The following is a 16,660-nucleotide window of genomic DNA, read 5'->3' on the forward strand; positions in this document are numbered from 1 at the left end:
GCCCTGTGATCTGGCCCCTCTGGCTACCACTCTGGACTCTCAACAACCTACTGGCACCTTTCCATACCAGTAAAACAAGCTGGCCTCTAGTATCTTCCATGCTCTCCTTCCAAAGTACACAGGCCCTTGACTTTGTATCTTTACCCCTGTTATTTTTCTTAATTAGGACCCTCACAGAAGCAGAGCTGAGGTAAAGATTTGGATGCAAACAGTTCATTTGAGGGGTGATCCTAGAGGCAGGTATGAGAGAGTGGGGACCGTGAGACAGGGAGGAGGAACAGCCAATCTGTGTGTGCATGCTCACTGCTGGAGGACAGGGTGAGGGATTCCACCAAGCCCTCAGAAGCAGACACAATGCCTCCAAATGATGGGAGGCTGGAGTGGTTATCTGCCAGCTCCTATCCCCTTTCACTGAGAGATGCCTCTGGATGTAACCTCCCCCAGCTTGCAGGCCTGGCTTGCAAGAGGCCCTAGAGGCAGAAATCAGAAGGGTGCATGGTGTAACTTGAGGTGGGTGCTGCACCGTCAGATCCGAGCCCATCGTAGCTGAGGCTGAAGTCTGAAGCAGACCAAGGGGAGCTGCCTCTGCCTGGAATGACCTTCCTGATTTTTTCTGGCCTGAGTTGCAGGCAGGATCAAGGTTTGTTCCCATTCAACTTTAAGACAACCTGAATTATCATCTCCTCCCAGAATTCCTGCCCAAAAGACTTACTACCAAAGCAGGAGCTGTCCCCCTAGTACCTAGGACCATTATAGAGCTGGGTCCTGGCTTTCCCTCTGTGGCCACAAATCCCCAAACTCATGTTGATCCAATCCAGGGCCTCAAAGCTGAGGCTTTATTTTAATCGTCACTAAAGTAGTGTTTATTATGTTGCTGGGTACTATTCTAAGCACCTTACAAATTTCAACTCATTTAATTCTTAGAAAAACCCTATAGGCTAAGTATGATTATTTTGTCTCTATTTTACTATTGAGGAAATTAAAACACCAAGAGGTTTAGTAACTTGCCCAAAGTCACACAGCTAATAGTGTCAGAGCTAGGATGCAAACACAGGCAAGTGGCTCGGAATCCCAGCTCTTCCCCTCCACACACGGCTGCTCAGCTAGAGAGGGCTCCCTGGATACAGAACAATAAGGAGCAGGAGTCTTAGAGGGGTGTATTGGCTTGCTAGGGCTGTTGTAAAAAAGTACTACAAACTGATGATGTCAACAACAGACATTTTGGGGCTGGCAATCTGAGACCCAGGTGTCAGCAGGGGTGGTTTCTTCCAAGGGTGCTGAGAGAGAAACTGCTCCAGCCTCTCTGCCAACTTCTGGTAGCCTCTGGCACCCTTGGCTTGTAGATGGCGTTCTCTGTGTCTTCACATCGTCTCCCCTCTGTATATAGCGGCCACTGTGTCCTAATTTCCCTCTTTTTTAGGACACCAGTCGTATTAGATTTGGGTCCATGCTAATGACCTTATCTTAATTCTATCATCTACAAAGATCCTATTTCCAAATAAGGTCACATTCACAGGTACCCATAGGGGTTAGGACTTCAACATCTTTTTGGCAGGCTAATTCGAATCATAACAAGGGGGCTGCTCTGGGCTTCCACACCCTCTGCTCTTAGTAACAGGCAGAGAGCTTGAGCACTTGTGCTCCAGGACACACCAATGCATGAACGGGACACTTGGGGCATCTCACTGTTTGATCGGGCTTGTAGGCTTCATGGTACATATATTGGTCCATTCTCATGCTGCTATAAGTACATACCCAAGACTAGGTAATTTATAAAGGAAAGAGGTTTAATGGACTCACAGTTCCATGTGGCTGGGGAAGCCTCACAATCATGACAGAAGGCAAAGGAGGAGCAAAGGCACGTCTTACGTGGTGGCAAGCAAGAGAACATGTGCAGGGGAACTGCCCTTTATAAAACCATCAGATCTCATGAGACTTATTCACTATCATGAGAACAGCATGGGAAACTACCCTCCCACACACACACCATGATTTAATTACCTGCCACCGGGTCCTTCCCATGACATGTGGGGATGATGGGAGCTACAATTCATGATATTTGGGTGGGGACACAGACAAACTGTATCAGTACATCTCACAACACCTAGAATCCAGACGCTAAGGATGATGCACAACATTTCTCTATTTTCCCCACCAATTCACCCTTAAGTCTATGTAGAATCAGCCCTGCTGAGCATCCTTGAGTTTCTTTTTTCTCTTTGCTCTCTCCTTCCCTCTCCCTTGACATCCCCTAAGCTTTTCCTGCCATAGGAGCTGGATTGCTCCTCTTCGAGTGACACAAATCAAGGTCATGGACATAATGTTCTAGACAAAATTCTGGGAGGAAGGTGATCCTTAAGCATTTCTGTAGCCAGACGGTGTTATGCAGCATCTGCATCTCTCAGAACTTGCGGGGGTGCTCTGGTCAACTTCCTCTGCCAGTCTCTGCCTCCCAGCCTGATATTGATAATTTCTGCCCTCACTCCCAGCCCAATCTCTGAAATCTCTGCCTACCCACAGGTAGACCAGAAGTACTAGGAAATTCACAGCCTTAGAAGCAGTCCTCAGGGTTTGCATACAAATACCCCAGCTCACTTCTGCTTGGATGGGATAATTCTGAGTTGAGTATTTTACACCATTTCTCAGTTTCCTACAGGTTTAAGTAGGTTTACTGGCTGCCTGGCCTTCCCCGTGCCACCACCCCACTTGTACTCCCTGCAATTTTTGAATAAATTACTCACACTTAAATCTTTACCTTCAAATCTACTTTTGGGAAAACTGAAACTCAAACAGCAACCATAGGAGAAGCTCCAGGCCTTTCAGATTCCTGAGTGGAATTTCTAGCTCAGCACTCCTCCCAAAGAACTGTCTGTGATCATAGAAATGTCCTAGATCTGTGCTGTCCATAGCCACTAGCCACAGGGACTGCCAAGCCCTTGAAATGTGGCTAGTGTGACTGACAAGCTGAATTTTAAATTTTAACTAACTTTAGTTCATTTCTATTTAAATAGCCACATGTGGTTTGTGATTGCTGTATCAGAGAGCACATGTCTGAAGGACAATTACACCTTTCTTCTTGCCCATGCTTTGTAGAAGAATTAAAAAGTGATTTTGACTGGGCATTGTGGCTCACACCTGTAATCCCAGCACTTTGGGAGGCCGAGGTGGGCAGATCACCTGAGGTCAGGAGTTCGAGATCAGACAGGCCAACACGGTGAAATGCCATCTTTACTAAAAACACACACACACACAAGAGATTTGATTTGTAAATACCATAGATTGGGGGCTGATATGGAGAAAAGTTGGGGGAGTGTGGGGAGGGAACGCTGGATTTTGGCAGTTCCTATTTCACCTGTTTCTCTTGAAGAAAGTTGTGCTTTTGAAGGATCAGGATTTCACTTAAGGCAGATGCTGCCCACAAAAGAATCCCACTGGCAGCACTAACAAATGACAGGCTTACCTACACTAAATGCAAGGCTTGTGCCACTTAGAAGGCTTGACGTTCTTGTAATTACTTCAAATAAAACCACTCCAGTGTTCTCTTGGTAAAACCCTTCAAAATCCAAGTTAACTAAGTGCCTCTTTCTCTTTTAGCCATACGTTCTTAGAGACAATGTTTTCCATGACCTTGAGTTTATTAGGTTTTCAAGAGAGGTTGAGAGTAGAGTCCTTCTGAGAATGTTAAACACATTTTCCTAGGAGGAAATGCTCCCTAAGAACCATTTGTAGTGCAGAGAAAGAAATCAAAATCTTTTATGCATAAAGGGTGAAGTCAGGCTGTCCACGTGTACTTAGGACCCTTGAAATTATGAAGAGTTTCACATTGAGAACAGTCACGTCTCCCTTGCTGCTGGGACACAAAGGATGCAGTGTGGTGACTGGGAAAGTGCCTGGGCTTTGGGGTCACCCTGACCAGGGACTTGATGCCTGATTCTTCCTCTATGTGACTATGAGACTTTGGGCTGGTTTCTTAATCTTTCCTTATCTGTAAAGTGGGCATAATCATAGTACCTGCCTCATAGCATTGGTGTGAAGATGAAATGAAGCAATGCAGGTGAAAGGTCAGCACATTGCCTGGTATTTAGAAAACATTCAATCAATGCTATTATCTTTACCATTTTCATGAGACAGACTCAAGTTCAAATCCCAACTCAGTCATTTATTGATTGTGTGAGCTTGGCCAAGTTGCTTAACCTCTGTGTCTCAATTTCTTCACTTTTAAAATGGAGATAAAATCTACCTTGAAGGATTTTGAGGAAGAAAGGTTATTTGTAGGCAGTACTTGGCATGCAAAAGGTATAGCTTAATAATTATAATTATTATTGTATCTTTTTCTCCTTGTAGTGACAGGCATGTGGTAGGAATGTAACATACTTTGGCTGGATTATTTTTCTCTATGCTGAAAAATATTAATATCAGGCCTCTTTGCAGTTACTTCAGTGGACTACTAAAATTACTTCTTAGTGGACTCTGAAATTTGTATAGTGTTTTATACTTTATCAAGATATGCCAGGGATATCCTCTCTTTTAACTTCTTGCATTTACTCACTGTAGTCAGGGATAAGCTCTATGTTTTATATGTTAATTTCAGTCATGCTTTTGTGCATATTCAAGTCCATTTCAGGGATGAGGAGGCTAGGAACAGGAAGAAGCTCACAGTAACTGAGCACTTTGTACCCTGCACTGTGCCCAGATTTACCCATACTATCTCATTTTGTCTCCATAGCAATCCTTTGCTATTCCTCGAATAGGCTATTATTATATCCATTTCACAGGTAGGAAAACTGAAGCAAAGAGAGGTTCAACATATCATCCAAGATGACACAGGGTGGAGCCAACTTTCAAAGCCAGGCTGTCTCCCTCTGGAGCCCTAGTTCTTCCTCACTCTGCTATCTTGCCACACCATGGCTTTTTTTCTTCTCCCTCAAGGACCTCTGCTTTGGTGAATTCTTGCCAAAATGAACCTCAGAGACATACATCTAAGGACCTTGCATGCACCAAAGAGGTTGGGTGGAGGGGGCAGAGCTTCCTGGGGGTCCACTCTAGGGCCTGCAGGAGGCCTGACCTTGGGCAGACAGCCCTAGCCTCAGCTCTTCTTATAGCTCCCCTGCTCTTGAACTGCTCTTCTTGAACTGCTGGGTGCCAGCGTCAGTTTGGCTCTTTCCCCCACCCTCTGCTCAAGGCCTAAGAGGACAGCAGCTGTCCCTACTTGCTGCACTGTGGGGAGGCGCCTGTGCTCACTGCTCTGCTGTTGAAGAGCTCAGTGAAGCATATAATGTGACTGTGGATATCCAACTGCTTTAGCTGACATCTTGGTAAGTGGCTTCCCACTCCAGTTCCATGGAGGCCTTTCCCCGTTCTGATGTAGACCCGTGGGGTAAAGACTGGTGGGTCCGTGGGCATGCGGGGTGTGCTGGCATGTATGCCGCAGGGGGTCCAAGCAAGTTTGCTAGGTAGGTCTCATTTCTCCCTCTCGTTCTCTGTTTCTCTGTCCAGCAAACTGGATGGATGTTATTTCACAGACACAAAAGTGTTACGAAGTCCAGCCCCCCTCCTTTGTTTTTTTAAGCAAGATGGCGTCTCCTTTTCAGGCTTGCTGTGGTGGGCTGAGCCGTAACCTTACATGGGCGGATCCAGGCTTCATTTCACATAATTCACATTCTTGGCTTCCTGAGTCACTGTCATCATCTAACCTTTCCTGACAGCCAGGAGTGTGTGGGCGTGGATGGACAGGGAATCAGATAAGCCCCATCCATCTGTGCACACATCCGCTCGGGACCCCTTTACCTGATTCTAGAGAAAGCCTTTCACATTTAAAATAACGTGACTAAAAAATTCTTGTGTGAATTTCTTAATCCCTTGCTGGAGTCAGTGGACATTTTTGGACCAGGAGACATATGGCTGCCAAGAAAGGCTGAATCAGAAGGCAGGCAGCATCTCTTTAAATCCAAAACCTCTTTAACTGTTGAGTAGAAAATCAGAGTTCAGCATAGTGGCAGATTGTCAAGTTGTTCTCACAGTGAGAATCGTTATCCAAACCTAGTCTTATTCTGAATGCTTTCCTATTTATTCTCTTTAATCTTATGTCTTCTGGGACGGATTCCTCTTTTGCAGTAGACCCAGCCTTATCAAAACAGGAAGCAACTGTGGATGCTTTCCCTGGGAAAGTAATCCCTGAGTGGCAGATACTTCCAGGCTTACATTTTACCCCTTTCTCATCTGCCACATGCCCACTCCCTACATCTCCATCCCCTGGTTTGTGTAGAAAGCCATAATAAAGGACAATCCCTGGGAGCTCTTCCAGGGGTCTGCAGTGAGGATGAAGCTGAGGGCATGTGTTACAGTCCACAGTGGTCACTTGGGGAGGCTCATCTGTGCTTGTCAGGAACTGGCTGGCTTCTATCCCAGGGACCTTGTAAGCTGTCTAACTCGGGCACACTCTCAAAGGCCCAGGGCACAATGCAGGCAACAGGTAAGGCACATGGAAAAGTGGGGAGCACAGGTAAGATTTAGAGGGGCAGCTACTTTCGCCCGTCAGGTGGGAAAGAGGCCTAGTGCTGCTGCATCTTCTGATTTTTTTTAAACAAGAGAAGCCAGATAGTCAGGCATCGTGGCTGTCTGCAATCCCAGCACTTTGGGGGCTGAGGTGGGCAGATGACCTGAGGTCAGGAGTTTGAGACCAGCCTGGCCAACATGGTGAAACCCTGTCTCTACTAAAAATACAAAAAATTAGCTGGGTGTGGTGGTGCATGCCTGTAATCCCAGCTACTCGGGAGGCTGAGGCAGGAAAATTGCTTGAACCCAGGAGGCGGAGGTTGCAGTGAGCAGAGATTGTGCCACTGCACTCCAGCCTGAGCAAAAGAGTGGGAGTTCCTCTCAAAAAAAAAAAAAAAAAAGCCAGAAATACGTATTTTTTAAAAAATATAAAATATTCCAATTTTTTAAAGGCTGACAGCCAACCAATAACAAACAGACAATACTGCAAAAACCCAAACGGAATATATCTGGGGGCTGCATTTGGCCTACAAGTCACCGATTTGCAACCCTGGAAAAGCCTTCCTGAATTGATGGCTAAAGCCATGTTTGTGGTGTCCCCTTAGCAAACTTAGAGGATGCATGGGGTGTATTTTTGATACTTGATCATATTTCAGGGTTGATTTTATGTAGCCTTGTTTTCCTTTGCTTCTTCATCATCATTTAATTCTATTAAATGTTATCTCATCCAACTGCATGTATCACCAAAGATGCCTTTTTGGAATAAGAAAGATAAATCAATTTCTTAACTGCAACAAACCTGACCTCCCTGTTCTCCCAGGTCCCCACACTGGGCTAGTCTTTAGGTGAGTGCTAATGAGTCTAAGATGATCATGGTAATTCCTTGCCAGGGATTGGTTTTGGCATGCTCATGTGACACAACTCTGACCAATGGCATGTAAGAGAAAGTCTGGGGGCGGAGTGTACATTGGAAAAGTTTTTTTTTAATGAAAAAGCTCTTGGGCTCTTCAAACCATTGTGAATCCCAGAGCTAATAGCCCTGGGACTTCCTCCTTCTCTTGATTAAGTGAGATACCTAGTTTTTCTTATTATTCAAGCTACTTTTATTCAGGTTTTTCTGTTTGTAGCCAAAGCATCTGAGTTGATATAAAAAGGAAATTTCTAGGTCGTTAGCCATGCTCAGCTCACAAGATCAGATAATTTACCTATTCAGACGGGATAGGCTGACTGCTCCTCAAGGGCCACCCTATTGAGAAGACCAAACTGTAGATTTCCACCTCTGCTGCTATTGCGGGTGGGTTGCGGGAGGCTGCAGGTACATTCCCTCCATAGCATTTACTGATTGCCTGCGTGAAGAATCCTTAACTCCAGTAAGTATGGTGAACGTGAGCAGAAGGAACTAGGTGTATTTTTAAGGACAGCCTCATAGAGTTCTAGAGATGAAAGCTGAAGGAATTTTCCTGAAAAGGACTGGGTAAGTGCATTTTCTTTTCACAACTCGTTAGAGTTCCTAAACTGTTAGGATGATGACAGGTTTTGTTGATTTTTTTTCTTTCCTTTTTTCTTTTTTGAGATGGAGTTTCACTTTTGTCGTCCAGGCTGGAGTACAGTGGCATGATCTTGGCTCACTGCAACCTCTGTCTCCCGAGTTCAAGCCATTCTCCTGCCTCAGCCTCCCAAGTAGTGGGGATTACAGGTATGTGCCACCACACCCAAAAAATTTTTCTATTTTTAGTAGAGACAGGGTTTCACCATGTTGGCCAGGCTGATCTTGAACTCCTGACCCCGACTGATCTGCCTGCCTCTGCCTCCCAAAGTGCTGGGATTATAGGTGTAAGCCACTGCACCCAGCCGATTTTTTTTCTTATATCAAATATTTGAACCATGTTTAGCTCTCACTTTTCTGCAATAAGCTACGAAATGTGATTTGTGACACCTAGAGATGCACCAAGGGCTCAATAACCCACGAGCCCCAATAAATGCATGGATAGGACCAGCCTGAGGCAAAGCTGTGATATGGGCCCTCCCATCCCACAGTGTCAGTGGACCCAGATGTGTCACCCTCTGGTCTGGGAATCCTCTCCCTACCGCTGGAAGAAATGTTGGGTTTCTTCCAACATTTGCCATTTCCTGAGTCCATCAAAGCTACAGAAAGTCCTATTAGTAATAAAGAGGATGGTGATAGTAGCAGTCGCAGCAGTGGTAGTTATGCCTAACCACACTGAGACCTTGTATGTGTCAGACACTTTAAGTACTCTATCTATAGTAACACATTTAACTCACAAAAACCTGGGAGGTAAGTTATCCTCACTTGACAGATGAGAGAGCTGGAGCCAAAGTCACATAGCTAGTTGGTGGCAAAGTTGGGATTCAAAGCCAGGCAGTCTCATTCCGGGCCTTGTGCCAGATGAATGTGCCACTGTCCTCTCAAGTGTTAAGTGATTACTCCTGGGGATGGGGAGAGGGGTAGGGGGACTTTTTAAACATTTTTAAACATGCACTAATTTTAGCTGACTTAAAAATGTTAGACATGACAGCCAGCACACACTCTTGGGAGTTCGTGTCTAAAGACTGCACCTTAACATCTGCTATGATAGCACTCGTAGCCCTTCTTCCCACATGCTTCTGAAAAACCACTACCATTGTTTCCATTGATGAGATCCAGGAAGAGGAAAGCGAGGATAGATTTTATGGTTGCAGTTTGGGGGCCTTTATGTGGTTCCTGGACAACCTTGGCTAGAACGCCCCTGGCTTTAGGGGGATGGTAGTGGAGAATTAGTCAAGTAAAGACACATGAAGTGTGGAATTATGCAATTTCTAATTCTTGGGCGGGGTGTTTATCTTGGCTCTTAGACTGCAGAGTTCATAACTCAAGAGTAGAGCTGATATATTTTTACAAAGTGATTATTTGATTTTCTTGGTTGCGATGTCTTTCATCAGTTAGGTGTCAATGGCTGCCTATGCTCTGGTTACTATGGTTGCATAACAATTACCTCCCCGCCATCCCCATTCCCAAACATAGTGGCATAAAACAGCCATATATTAGGCTCACAGATTCTGTGGGTCAGGAATTCGATCAGGGCAGAGGAATTCTATGGAGCAGAGACAAGAGGATGGCTGGCTTGACTCTGCTCCACAGCATCTGGGGCCTCAGCTGAAAGCCCTGAAGGCTGAAGGCTAGAATCTTCTGAAGGTTTGTCCATTCACATGTCTGGTGGTGGATGCTGGCTGTTGGCTGAGGTCATCAGCCTCTCCCTATGTGGCCTCTCCACTTGGACTGGTTTGGATTTCGTCGCTGCATGTTGGCTGGAAAGCAAGCATTGGGAGGGCTTGGAGGGGGAAGAGAGGTGGAAAGCAATGCAAGCAGTGGATGGAGGCTCTGACCTTTTTGTGATCTAGCCTCTGAAGTCGTGGAGCATCAGTCACTTCCACCATTCTTCAGTGACTTGAGCAGCCATAGGCTTGTCCCTAGATTCAAGTGGAAGAAAAACAGACGCCACCTCTCAGTGGGTGGACACCAGTCACATTATAGGAGGAGCTTCTGGGATCTCCTGAGATCCCAGAGCAATCCTGATTGCGGCCATAAGTATTTATGTAGAACCATCGCTTCTTGCCTCCAAGCTGGGAATGACTTTGCATTGAACTTCAGCCCTGCCTGCCCCAGATTGACGGTGGCTTCCTGAATCTTACATTGCAGCAGCTCCTTCCTCCCCACTCTCTCCCTGTGCTATCAGGGTGACCTGCAGCAAATGTTCTCACACAGAATCCTCAGACAACCTCCAGCACAAGGCAGGTGATACCCTCATTCTCCCATGGGGAAACTCCAGCCTAGAGGTCAGGGGACTTGACAAAAGCACACATGAATCTCTGTCCTTGGAAAATGCAATCTACCCCTCATAGGATGGTGGCATCAGTGGCAATAATGGCAGCAGCTGCAGAATAAGCCTTAACTGTGCTTCTCACATGTACCAGAGAGACTCCCCACTCCCTCCATTATAGTTTAGAAAAGACTCCTCACACTAGTTTAGACAGTTACCTACCCTATATCCCATTCCATAGAGCCTTGTTTGGAGCCAGTTGATTGGAGAAACTCATCTCTGTTAATGGGTGCTAATGGGTTACTCATCCCATGAGACCTAACTATAGGTAATGGGGATCTGCCTTCTGGAGACAGGATTACTTATCCTAGGTGACTTAACAATGGCCCTAGAAGAAGGGAGTGGGCACAAATGGCTCTCTTTTGGTGCCACTCAGCTCACATTGTGTGGGCAGACACCTGGCTCCATCACTGCAAGCCAGGATCCATATGACAGCTTAATTAATGCAAGATTGCTGGGTGCAGCTATCCACTACAAGATAAGCTTAGATGAGTCATTTATTTCCTGGTTCAAAAATGTCCCTTTTGACCTGGAAAACTGATGTTTAAAAAATTGTGTTTAACTGGTAGAACTAAAATGATTTTTATTCTCTGCCTTTCTCTATTTTCTAATTTTTTCATGAGTAATATTATCCTTACAATACAAGTAAAATAATTGTTTTTAAAATTTTTCATCAGGAAGGAAAGCAGGAGAGAGACTTGGGCCCTGACCTTCCTTTGTCACCATCAGCTTGTGACATCTTCTCAGGCCAGCCGTAGCCAACTCTGTGACTGTTTCCACAGGTGTCGATGTTGGCATCATGTCTAACTTCTGCTGCTTCTCAAGGTCGCCAAGATCATCTCATTAGTGAACAGATGTAAAGTATTTGGAAAAAGGCATCATGCAAAAATAAAGTTCATTGTTATTCATCATTTTCCTTCCCAAATAAACTAGACTTCTTTAAAACATTAAAGCAAAGTGAGGCCAGGCTGTTTACTTTTTACCCTAACATGAAGGGCCACTGCAAAGCCTGAGGCTCAAAGGTAAGATTCACAGCCAGGTGCAGTGCCTCATGCCTGCAATCCCAGCACTTCGGGAGGCCAAGGCAGGAGGATTACTTTGAGGCCAGGAGTTCGAGACCAGCCTGGGCAACATAGTGAGACCCTGTCTCTACAAAAATAAAAAAAAATAGCCAGGCATGGTGGTGAGTCCCTGTAGTTTCCAGCTACTCAGGAGGCAGAGGTGGGAGGATCACTTGAGCCCAAGAATTTAAGGTTGCAGTGAGCCATGATTGCACCACTGCACTCTAGCCTGGTGACAGATTGAGACCTCATCTCAAAAAAGGTAGGATTCACAACATGTTTTGAAATCCTACAGAGTTCCTGAAGTCACACACACACACACACACACATACACACACACTAGATGTGATATGTGGTTAATGGAAAAATAGCATCAGAGACACTGCATTAATTAACAGAAATGAATTTCGTTTGGTATTTTCTTCTTTGGTCTTCTTGATATCTATCTTATAGCTATATGCAGCACCTGTGGGCTGATAAATAATGTAGTCAAAGAATTCTGCAAATCCAGAAAGGTCACCGTTTATACATCATCTGTCTGTCAAGTAAAATTCTTGGTTCAAAGCAAAAAAGCAAGTTTATTTTGGGAATTGGTAACTTGGAATAACAGCTGCAAAAAGAAATGAGAAATAAAGACCCATCACTTAATTCTTTTTCTAAGTATTCATCTGAAGCCCAAATTTCATCAAATTTGATTGGTTTTAAGGAGAAAAATCTTGCCAGATGGAAACATGAAGATTGGAAAAGCAACAGAACTTGGAATTCAGAACTGTGGGGGATTTATAGAAGCATTTGTTAACAACTGAGGATATGCACAGCCTGGGTGGGTGTCAGCTCAACTGTGTGACATGGTGTCCCCAGCCCAGCCATCCTTTTCTGCACAGCTGAGGAGGTTAATGATGATGGAGAGACTTAGGGGTACTCCCCACACTCTCTCCTGAGATCCCAGAGCAATCCTGATTGCGGCCGTAAGTATTTATGTAGAACCATCGCTTCTAGCCTCCAAGCTGGGAATGACTTCGCGATGAACTTCAGCCCTGCCTGCCCCAGACTGACTGTCGCTTCCTGAATCTTACATTGCAGCAGCTCCTTCCTGCCCACTTTCTCCCTGTGCTATCAGGGTGACCTGCAGCAAATGTTCTCACACAGAATCCTCAAACAACCTCCAGCACAAGGCAGGTGATACCCTCATTCTCCCATGGGGAAACTCCAGCTTAGAGGTCAGGGGACTTGACAAAAGCACACATGAATGGTAGAGCCAAGCCTGCCTGTCTGCAAATTCCTACTTTTGGTCTCTCTGCTGCCCTTTCAGCCCTGCCCCCAGGCTTCAGTTTGGGAGGCCCCTCATCTGCGCCTCACCCCCAGTGCCTCTGTCCTCACCTGTGCAGTGCTGGTTTGCAGGTTAACACCTGCAGGCTCCTCTGGAGCACGTTACCCTTGCTTGCTGTGTTCTGTGGCCACCACGCTACCTTGTTCTGGGGCTTGGCCGTTTCGAGGGTAGAATCTCTGAATGTCGGGGAATTCAGTCTTGAAAAATTTCCGCTTTGCTGGTAAAAGGAACGCCTCTATTCTTTTCTCAGCTCAAGCAAACGTAGATCACTGTCAGGGAACACAGCATCAGCAATTTCCCCTTCTCTCCAGAGCATGGGACTGGACTGGAGATCCCATCTTTGGCTTCAGTATTAACATCCAGGGAGTTGCCACTTCCTTTCTAAACAAGGGATGCGGCCTTTGGAGGATGGTGCCCTGATCTTGGAAGAGCCAGGTTACCCCTGTTTGCAGGGACTCTGTCAAATGAAAAGGTGAAGACCTCAGGCACAGAAAAGCTCCTGCTCCAGGCTACACTGAACTTTCCTAAACTCCTCAAACACAGCAGTCCTGGAGGGAAGCTAAGCAAAGACAGGCCTGCCTTGTAGTTTTTTTCAAATCCACTCGTTTGATCTGGTTTTGATTACAGTAGGCTAGTCGACAATGAGCAAAGCCTTTCACAAAAGCCAAAAACATATGGAAATTCCAAATTGGTGTTTAAAATTCAAAATTTGGCCCAAGAGTCTTACTCTACAAGAAAGAAATGTGCATTTGTATATTCTTTCTCAGTTACTCGAGAACAGACTTCCGTATATTCTAATCAAAGGCCTTGGGTCCCAGAGGCTGTGTTGGTCTGGTTCCTGACAGCCCTTGAATTCCAGCTTCTAATCTTTTGCAGATCTCACTATGTGCAGACTAAACTAGAGATGTCTTCAAAGGCAGCTCTCTAGCCTTGTATGTGCTGGCTGTTTTCTGGGCTCAAGTTCATGCCTGGATTGTCCGACCCATCTTCCCTGGAGAGGCAGATTTCTTCCACTCCAGTCTTTAATCATTATCTGTGTTAGGCTTGACCAAACTTTCTGAAGGACAATTGATTTTAAATAGTAGTCACAGGCTTAAGTATAGTCTACAAAGCAGATTTTTATTACACTGTAGTGAAAGGGCACACATAAAAGTGCATGTGAATCACAGAAGGCAGGCGAGAGAAGGAGGTCAGCTCAGGACAGGAAGAGAATAAATTTGTCCACAAATTACATAATCCACAAATTACATAATACATTAGCAAGTAACACATTCGATCCCAAACTCTCAGGGAGAAGAAAGTAATTCATTTTTGTGTTCCCTTGTTTTATTTTTTCTTCTTAAATATTGAAAATGAGTTGTGATGAAAAGTCAAATGACTTTAAACCCATGATCAATATCCATACTTGGAGACAACATTAAAACAAGTGAAGAATGACTATTCTCCATTTCATTTCTCCTGTAATACTGTGACTGTAACTGCCATTGCTAACTAAAACATTTGGGTTGGCTTTCTCACATTTTAAAGCTCTTCTTATTTCTTTTGTCACCCCAACAACTCTGTGACTCCCATTTCAATGATCCCTGCTCCAGAGATGAGTAAACTCATTAGTTTATCACCGTGTAGAGAGAGGGGTCTGAAATCAGCACTATGTGATGTGGATACTGACTGGGATTTGCAGATCGATGCCCCCTACATTTCTATCCTCAGATCCTGTAGAAAATAACTAGCTCACAATGCACATGGCAGTCATCAAATTCTGTTGTGGTTGCCTGTTGCTACATAACAAACTACCCCCAATTTAGAGGATTAACGCTACAATCACTTTCTTCTGTCTCACAGTTTTATAGATCAGGAATTAAGGGAGGACTTGGCTACATGATTTGTCTGCAGCCTGTGATATAGATAGGGATCATTCAGTGGCTATTAGCTGGCAGCTGGTCTGTCTGGAGGGTCAGGCCACACACACACCTGGTGCCTTGGTAGGGACAGCTGGAAGGCCATGCTCAGCTGAGCCCTTCTTCTTCTCCCAGAAGAGTCTCTCCATGTTGTCTCTCCAGCAAAGCAGTGGAGCTTCTTTTATGGAGGGCTCCCAGAGCCCGTGCTCTGAGTGACAGGAAATGAAAGTTTCCTGACTCTTAAAGCCTGGACCTGATCGAAACACTCACAGAACCTGCCTAGATTTAAGGTGAATGACAAATTTATATAATGTCTGCACAGCTTCATATAAACAGGGAAGGTCCAAAACTGATACCATTTGATGATGACTACATAGCTATTTATGAATGGAGGCTCACAGTTTTGAGAAAGTTCCATATTCAAGGGAGAAAAGAGTGGCAATGTTATCTCATCTGAGGCCCCAAATTCCTACTCTCCGTTGAATGACTAGCCCTGGATTTCCCAGAGCACGGTGTATGCGACTGTCAACTGTCCACACCCAGGAAGATCTAAAAAGAGGAGACAGTTCTGAGGTGGTTTGTGAGGCCTAGATTTCCAACAGCTCTTTCTTCCCCTGTGGTAGGCAGGCTGGTGGTGGAGGCAGAGGGAAGAATGCTACTGTTGCATGACAAACTACCCCAAAACTCAGAGGCTTAGACTTCATTCCCTAAACTTAGGAATATTACCATATTTAGCAAAAGGGGCTTTGCAGATGTGATTAAGTGAAGGATTTTGAGATGGAGAGATAACACTGGATCATTGGGCATACCCAATATAGTCACAAGGGCCCATGTAACAGGGAGGCAGGAGAACAGAGTGGGTAGCAGGAGATGAGAGGCAGGGAGTAAGAGGTCTGAGTGAGAGGAGGAAGGGGCCAGGAGCCAAGGAACTTGGGCGGCCTCTAGAAACTGGAAGAGGCAAAGAACAGAGTCTTCACTGGAGCCTTCAGAAGGAACTGCTGACACCTTGGTTTTAGCCCCATGAGACTCACTGCAGACTTCCGACTTCCAGAACTGTAAGATTAAAAGTGCATGTGGTTTGAAGTCATTAACTTTTATGGTAATTTGTTACAGCAACAACAGGAAACCAATTTACTCTCCTAAAACACCGCGAATAAGTTACCTATATAGCATCTCATGGTATTTATATTGCACAGGGGTTGACCTAATAAAGTGCAACAGAGCCTCTTCTGCCCAGAGATAAACTAGGATTCTGCATCCGGCCTCCAGCTAAATCCCTGTGAACACATGGTTTGATATTTGTTCATCCTGCCTTTGTAAGTGAACGGCTTCCAGGGAAATGAGTTAAAAGTTACCAGGAGCTGAAGGCCATCTTCTAATGACTGCGGGAGCTAATAACAGTGAATTTTGCTTTTTTTAAACTTCTAAACTTGAAAGAGTGGTTTAACTTGGGAGGTCTCTTTTAAGGACAAGGCCACTAAACCTCGAGTAGATTTCTTTCTTTGCTTTTCTTAGAGATGGGGTCTTGCTATGTTGCCCAGGCTGGAGTGCACTGGCTATTCACAAGCACAATCATAATGCACCGCAGCCTCGAACTCCTGGGCCCAAGTGATCCTCCCACTGCAGCCTTCCAAGTAGCTGGGGCTACAGGCACGCACTACCACTCCCAGTTTGAATGGGTTTCTTAAGAATTATCCAGATAATTCAGACTTAACATCTCATATTAGAGAATAAAACTCAACTAATATCTTTTTTAACAGGTAAATAATGTAAAAATGTTTACATTATTACACACTACAATAATAATGTACTAATGTTTATTTACTTTTGTCAAGTACTTTCACAGACCACTCTCCATGAATGTTAAGCATCATGACAAGTAAGCTTGTCTTCCTTATAAGAGAGACTGGGAAGTGGAGACTCAGAAAAATTCAGCAACTCACGGAACTCCCACACTAAGTTGTGAAGGGACTGATCTGGGATTTGAGTCTAAGCCCA

The 16,660-nt window shown here is 45.0% G+C and overlaps 1 long non-coding RNA gene across 1 annotated transcript; it reads left to right on the forward strand.

The window, feature by feature from the left end:
• Nucleotides 1-5,045: 5,045 nt before the first annotated feature.
• Nucleotides 5,046-11,319, forward strand: LOC129047496 (uncharacterized). The gene is made up of 3 exons (XR_008509213.2): nt 5,046-5,315; nt 8,069-8,191; nt 11,051-11,319. It is a non-coding gene; the product is annotated as an uncharacterized LOC129047496 (long non-coding RNA).
• Nucleotides 11,320-16,660: the final 5,341 nt, after the last annotated feature.

Source organism: Pongo abelii, chromosome 7 (genome assembly GCF_028885655.2).
Source record: "Pongo abelii isolate AG06213 chromosome 7, NHGRI_mPonAbe1-v2.0_pri, whole genome shotgun sequence".
Lineage (NCBI taxonomy): Eukaryota > Metazoa > Chordata > Mammalia > Primates > Hominidae > Pongo > Pongo abelii.